The sequence below is a fragment of the Malaclemys terrapin genome, chromosome 8 (genome assembly GCF_027887155.1).
Source record: "Malaclemys terrapin pileata isolate rMalTer1 chromosome 8, rMalTer1.hap1, whole genome shotgun sequence".
Taxonomy (NCBI): domain Eukaryota; kingdom Metazoa; phylum Chordata; order Testudines; family Emydidae; genus Malaclemys; species Malaclemys terrapin.
This window is the reverse complement of record NC_071512.1, coordinates 108,560,977-108,568,890: the sequence shown is the minus strand read 5'-3', so window position 1 is coordinate 108,568,890 and position 7,914 is coordinate 108,560,977.

Genomic DNA, 7,914 nt, shown 5'->3' with positions numbered 1-7,914 from the left:
CCTGTGGTGCCAACGACAAGCGGGCGCCCTGGGTTGGGGGGAATGCCCAGGTGGGCTCTGGGCACGGGCTGCTTGGGAGCCGACTCTGCCACGGGCGAGGCTGGGAATGGCCCAGGGTAAGGGTGCACTGGACGGGCAGCACCAGACACTTCCTGCAGTGGGCCCACAAGCATCAGGGCTGGTGAATGGTACCTGCAGCGTGTGCACGTCTGTGCACATGTGTACGTGTACATGGGTGTGTGCATGTATGTGTGTGGGTGTTTTCCAACATGGGTATCCATGCCGGGACCCTCCCCCGCCCCAAAATGCACATGGCCTCCCAAGATACCCTCCGTTCCACAAGCCCCTAGAATGAGGGGGAGGGGAGGTAATGGGGTTAGGTCAAGTTCACTTGGGGGGTAGCAGTCACAAGGCCCCTTCATCGTCCCCCAGATCCTATTACCTGCCCCTTTCGCTAGGCAACCGCAAAATGTAACGGCCTGGTGGCTCGGAGCAAAAGGGTTGTGAGGACCCCAAATCCAAGAGCAGAGCTGGGCCTGTCACCCGTCCGCCATGCTACCGGGCTACCCAGATCAGCACCCCCCGAGGAGTGTCACCTCAGTGTCAGCCCCTCAGATAAGGGCTCACTCCAGTGGGGTTCGAACTGGGGGCCTGAGACTGGGCAATGGCCCAGCTTGCCTGAGTATTTGGAGACATGGTCTGTATCTGGGTGCTTGGAACCCACGATTCCAGGCCTGGGGAAACCGTGCAGGGAAACCTTGGCTTTTGTTTTACAAACCTGCCTTCTAACCAGTGCAGTGGTGTCTGCACAGAGCCAGAGCTAACACCTGGGTGCCAATTGCCCCCTTTATCTCAACAGGCTGTGAAGTGTTTCACTGCTGCTCCTTTTAGCAGGAACCTCCAGCTAATGTGTTTAGCCCACAAGCCCACACTGCCTCCCCACCTTCTGTGATACACCATTGTGGGGCCACCACAAAACCTGGCAGCATGTTGAAATGCTAGGGGCAGGTAAAGGGACTGGAATGTAATATTCAAAGGGCTGGTGGGGTTTGCACTTTTGTATTCAGTTCAGTGCGGCCCAGATCCCCGCCAGGGTTTAGATGACTAATTCCACTTCTTTCAGAGTAACTGTTAGTCTCAAAGGTGCCACAGGACCCTCTGTTGCTTTTAACTCCAGTTGATTTCCCTTTGAGGATCTGTGCCTAAACCCCTTCATCTGTTAGCATGTCCCCCCCCCCCCCCCCGTCTTCTCTTCTCCAGACTACACAAGCCCAGTTGTTTCAATCTTCCCTCATAGGTCATGTTTTCTAGACCTTTAACCATTTCTGTTGCTCTTCTCTGGACTTTCTCCAATTTGTCCACATCGTTCCTGAAATGTGGCGCCCAGAACTGGACACAATACTCCAGCTGAGGCCTAATCAGTGCAGAGTAGAGCGGAAAAATTACTACTTGTGTCTGGCTTACAACACTCCTGCTAGTACAGCCCAGAATGATGTTCGCTTTTTTTGAAGCAGTGTCACACTGTTGACTCATATTTAGCTTGTTGTCCATTATGACCCCCAGATCCCTTTCCGCAGGACTCCTTCCTAGGCAGTCATTGCCCATTTTGTGTGTGTGCAACTGACATTTCAGGAACGACGTGGACAAATTAGAGAAAGTCCAGAGAAGAGCAACAAAAATGATTAAAGGTCTAGAAAACATGACCTATAAGGGAAGATTGAAAAAAATTGTGTTTGTTTAATGTGGAGAAGAGAAGACTCAGAGGGGACGTGATACCAGTTCTCAAGTATATAAAAGGTTGTTATAAGGAGGAGGAAGAAAAATTTTTCTTATTAACCTCTGAGGATAGGACAAGAAGCAATGGCCTTAAATTGCAGCAAGGGAGGTCTAGGTTGGACATTAGGAAAAAGTTCCTAACTGTCAGGGTGGGTAACACTGGAATAAATTGCCTAGGGAGGTTGTGGAGTCTCTGTCACTGGAGGCTTTTAAGAACAGGTTAGACAAACACCTGTCAGGGATGGTCTTAGTCCTGCCTTGAGTGCAGGGGACTGGACCAGACGACCTCTCGAGGTCCCTGCCAGGCCTATGATTCTACGATCTTCTCATTTAAACAAAGCTGCCCCAGAACCTGCCACCTCAGTGGAGGGTTACAGGGCCTGTTATGCCGTGGAGGGCCAGGCCCTGCCATGCCCAGGAAGCAAAGGCAGCCACATGGCTTGAGTCAATTGGGAGCCCTGTGGAACAGAGGGCAGGCAAGGATCCCGCACTGGCCTGGCTGTCCCCCAAACGGGCCCTAGCTGTGAAGCAATCAGCCAGTCAATCAGTGGGACAGAAACTGGTTAATTTCTCACGGGTGTTATACAATGGCAGCCAGCAGCCCTGGGGATTTCAAAGCACCTGCCTGGCTGAGCTGGAAGTGATTCAATCAGTCCATGAATGACAGGCAGCTTGAATTAAATAGCAGCATGAGCCACAGCTGTGCAGGTCTCAGGGCGGGGCCAACTCACCTGTGCTGAATGCAGGCACACACCTTGGCCCCCTGCCTGCGTCCAGAGCACTGCTGCTTCCTCCTCGCTGCACAAAGCGCCAGGGCCGTCTGCTCAACTTCAGTTCAGGGCACCCCTCTGCTTCTCGTCTTTCCCCAGCCTTTCTCCCTTCCACCCTCACTTCTACTGGGGGCTTAACCCCCACCCCTTCCAGCTGCTGAAGGATCAGCAATGAAGCAGTTAATGCTGCCATGTCCCCATTGGGCACCCCAGTAAAACCGCTCAGGACCAGGGCAGTTCGGCCTGGAGAGCCATTTTTCCAGGCTGGCTGCAGACTCAGGCAAACATCACTGGGTTAGTCACACTCGCTTCACATTCTGAAAGTCTCCCCCCCCCCCCCCCTGAAATGGCGAAGGCTGGATGGAAACATCCATTTTCAAACCGAGAGCTGAGAATCTGCCCCGGGGTCGGGAGCAGCGCGGGGTCCGGGCGACTGACACCACTGGCCTATCTGGATTTATCATTCGGATTGCTCTGTATTGCTGCAGTGCTTAGGAGCCCGAGGGTCGGATCAGGACCCCATTATGCCAGGGGCTGTACAAAGCCCAGCCCTGCCCCAAGCAGCTTACAATCTAAGGCCAGGTCTGCGCTGCAAAGGTTTCCTGGCACACATATTGGTCAGGAGTATGGAAAAATCCACCCCCCACCCCCCAGCTGTACTATGTGCTAAAAGGGGGGATTTAAATCGGATCAAAGGGGGCAGATGACAAAAACCCACTTGTAGGTCTATTTAAAAAAAAAAAGGTGACCTTACCAGAGGGCTGAATGTTGTGGGAGGGGGAAATGGAAAATTTCAATAGGGTCATAGGAGCAACAAGAGGGAAAACTGTTGGAATCTGCTCAACATCTTAAATGTCTGCAGACAAATGCAAGCTCTGGAGAATACACAGGAAGAACTGGATGAATTATGACTTAATTGGCATCACAGAGATCTCATGGGATCAGCCTTGTGACTGGAATGTTGGTACTGAGGGGTACAGCTTGTTAAGGAACACCGGGGAGCGGCAGGTTGAATTATGCACTTGTTCTGAGATCCAGCAGGATGGGAGAGGCAGACCAGTTGAAAGTCTTTGGCTGAAGATAAACAGGGGAAAAACCAGGGGCGCTGTCATGGTTAGGATCTACTACAGCCCCCAAATCAGGTGGAGGAGGCATTTCTAGAACAAACAACAGCAACCTGGTAGTCATGGGAGGACTTGACCCAGACATCTGCTGGTGAAGCAAAATGGCAAAACACCAAAGGCCAGTAAGTTTTTGGAATGTGTTGGAACTGTTGGGTTCAGGCAGTGAAGGAAGGAGTGAGGGCAGCGAATGTCCAGAAGCAGACTTTAACAAACTCTGCAAACTGGTAGGTCAGGTCCCATGGGAAAAAATTCTTAGGGATAGAGGAGATCTGGCAGTTTCTCAAGAAGATAATATTAAAGATGCAACAGTAAACTATCCCCATGCAAAGGGAAGATAGGCTCCATTAGGAGCTCTTTAATCACCTGAAAAAAATCAAAAGGACCGCTACAGAAAGTATAAACATGGACTAATTGCTAGAGAACAGTACAAAAAACCAGCACAAGCAGGTAGGGACAAAATCAGCCAGTCTAAGGCTGAAAAAGAGTTACCCCTGGCAAGGGGCATAATAAAAGCCATAAGAAAAGGTTTTATAAACTACATTAGGAGCAAGAGCAAGACAAAGGAAGGTGGAGGTCTTCTACTTAGCAGGGAAGGAGAGCTAACAATGGATGATACCAAGAAGGCTGAGGTGTTTAACACCCATTTTGCTTCAATCTTCACTAAAAAGGTAAATTGTGACCAGGTACTTAACCCAATTAATATTAACACCAAGGGGGAAGGAATGCAAGCCACAATAGGGAAAGGACATGTTAATGAATAGTTAGGTAACAGCTGTATTCAAGTTGGAAGGGCCTGATGAAATTCATCCCAGGGTATGGAAGGAAATAGCTAAAACAATCTCAGAACATTAGCAACTACCTTTGAAAGAATTCATAGCAGACAGGTGAGATCCCAGAGGACTAGAGAAGGGCAAACATAGTGCCTAGCTTTAAAAAGGACTTGGGGAATTATAGACCGGTCAGCTGAGCATTGGCCTGCTAAATGCAGGGTTGTGAGTTCAATCCTTGAGGGGGCCATTTAGGGATTTGGGGATTGGTCCTGCTTTGAGCAGGGGGTTGGACTAGATGATCGATATTCTATGAATACCTGGACACAAATTATGAAACAATCAATTTGCAAGTGCCAAGGGATACTAGGCATATAAGGACTAGCCAGCATGACTATTAGGAGTCAAGAACAAATCCTGCCAAACCAACCTAATGTCCTTGTTTGACCTGACCTAGTGGATATGGGGGAAGCTGTAGTTATGAGATATCTTGATTTCAGCAACACTTTTAACATAGTCCCACATGACATTCTCATAAGCAAACTAGAAAAATGTGGTCTAGATGAAATTACTATAAAGTTGGGTGCAAAATTGGTTGAAAGACCATATTCAGAGTAGTTATCAATGGTTCGCTGTCTAACGGGGGGGAGGGGTATGTTTCTAGGGAGCTCTTGCAGAGGTTAGTCTAGGTCCAATACTTTTCCACATTTTCATTCATTATTTAGATAATGGAGTGGCGCGTATGTGTACAACATTTGCAGATGACACCAAACTGGGACGGGCTGCAAGCACTTTGGAGGACAGGGTTAAAATTCAAAACAATCTTGACAAACTGAGTATCAGAGGGGTAGCCGTGTTAGTCTGAATCTGTAAAAAGCAACAGAGGGTCCTGTGGCACCTTTAAGACTAACAGAAGTATTGGGAGCATAAGCTTTCGTGGGTAAGAACCTCACTTCTTCAGATGCAAGGGACATAAAAAAGCCATAAGAAAAGGTCTGAAGAAGTGAGGTTCTTACCCACGAAAGCTTATGCTCCCAATACTTCTGTTAGTCTTAAAGGTGCCACAGGACCCTCTGTTGCTTTTGACAAACTGAAGAATTGGAAATCAACAAGATGAAATTAAATAATGACAAGTGCAAAGTACAACACAGAGAAGAAAAAATAAAATGCACAACTACAAAATGGGGAATAACTGGGTAGAGGGTAGTGCTTTTCAGCTTGGAAAAGAGATGACTAAGGGGAGATATGATAGAGATTTCTAAAATGGTATGGAGAAAGTAAGTGTTGTTTACTACTCCTCATAACACAAAAACTAGGGGTCACCAAATTAATGGGCAGCAGATTTAAAACAAACAAAAGGAAGTATTTCTTCACACAATGCACAGTCAACTTGTGGAACTCTTTGCCAGTGGATGTTGTGAAGTCTAAGAGTATAACAGGGTTCAAAAAATAATTAGATAAATTCATGGAGGATAGGTCCATCAATGGCTATTAGCCAGGATGGGCAGGGATGGTGTCCCTAGACTCTGTTTGCCAGAAGCTGGGAATGGGCGACATTTGATGATTCCCTGTTCTGTTCATTACCAGCATTGGCTGCTGTCGGAAGACAGGATACTGGGCTAGATGGACCATTGATCTGACCCAGTATGACCGTTCTTACATACTGCTGAAAAGGATTTGGGTGATAGTGGATCACAAATTGAATATGAGTCAACAATGAGATGCAGTTGCAAAAAAAGCTAATCTCATCTTGGGGTGTATTAACAGGAGTGTTGTAAGACACGGGAGGTAACTGTCCTGTTCTCCATGGCACTGGTGAAGGCACGGCTAGAGCAGTGTTCAGTTCTGGGCCCTGGCCTTCAGGAAAGATGTGGATAAATTGGAGAGTCCAGATGAGAGCAACAAAGATGATCAAAGGTTTAGAAAACTTGATCTACGAGGAAAGGTTAAAAACCTGGGGCCTGGTATTTATTATTTATTATTATTATATATTATTATGGTTAATCTTGAGAATAGAAAACTGATGGGGTTAAGGGCTGTTATAAAGAGCACAGTGACTGATGGTTCTCCATGTCCACTGCAGGTAGGACAAGAAGTGATGAGCTTCACCTGCAGCGAGGGAGATTTAGGTCAGATAGTAGGATTCAGAAAATCTTTCTAACTCTCTGGGGAGTTACGCTCTGGAACAGACTTCAAAGGGAGGTTGTGGAATCGTCACCATTGGAGGTTTTTAAGAATAGGTTGGACAAACCCCTGTCAGGGGTGGTCTAGGTTTATTTGGTCCTGCCTCAGCACAGGGGCTGGGCTAGATGACCTCTTGAGGTTCCTTCCAGCCCTACATCTCCGTGATTCTATGCTGGCATCCCCCATTTTCGTGGGTCTTCTCCGAACCCTCTCCAATTTATCAACATCCTTCTTGAAATGTGGGCACCAGAACTGGGCAAACTATTCCAGCAGCAGTTGCACCACAGTGCCAAATACAGAGATAAAATAACCTCTCTGCTCCTACTTGAGATTCCTTTTTATGCATCCCAGGATTGCATTAGTTTTTTCGGCCATGGCATCACACTGGGAGCTCACGTTCAGCTGATTATCCACCACAACCCCCAAATCTTTTTCAGAGTCCCGGCTTCCCAGGAGGGAGTCCCCCAGCCTGTAAGCATGGCCTACTTTCTTTGCTCATAGTTGTATACATTCACATTTAGCCACATTAAACGCATGTTGTTTACTTGTTCCCAATTTATCATGTGATCAAGATCTCTGTGAATCAGTGACCTGTCCTCTTCATTGTTTACCACTCCCCCAGTTGTTGGGTAAACTTTTTGAATGATGATTTTATATTTTCTTGCAGGTCACTGATAAAAATGTTAAATAGCATAGTGCAAAAAAACAGTCCCTGCAGGACACCAGGGGAAAGAGACCTGCTCAGTGACAATTCCCCTTTAGTTACATATTGAGACCTATCAGTTAGCCAGTTTTAATCCACTTAATGTGTGCGATGTTCATTTGATATCCTTCTAGCTTTTTAATCAAAATGTTGCGCCGAATCAAGTCAAATGCCTTACAGCAGTCTAAGTATATTACAGCAACACTATTATCTTTTTCAAACAAACTTGCAATCTCATAAAAAATAATGTTTGACAGGAACTGTGTTCCATAAACCCATGTTGATGGCATTAATAGGTTTACTCTCCTTTAATTATTTATTAATCAAGTCCTGTATTCTCTGCTCCATTGTCTTGCCAGGAATTTATGTCAGGCTGGTAGGCCTATAATTACCTGGCTCATCCTGTTTACCCTTTTAAAAAAAATGGCACAACATCAACTGTCTTCTGGAACTTCCCCAGGGCTCCAAGACTCATTGACAATCAACATTAGCAGTCCAGTGAATTTTTCAGCCAACTCTTTTAAAACTCTGGATGCAAGTTAGCTGGACCTACTGATTTAAAAATGTCTAACTTTAGTAGCTGTGGTTTA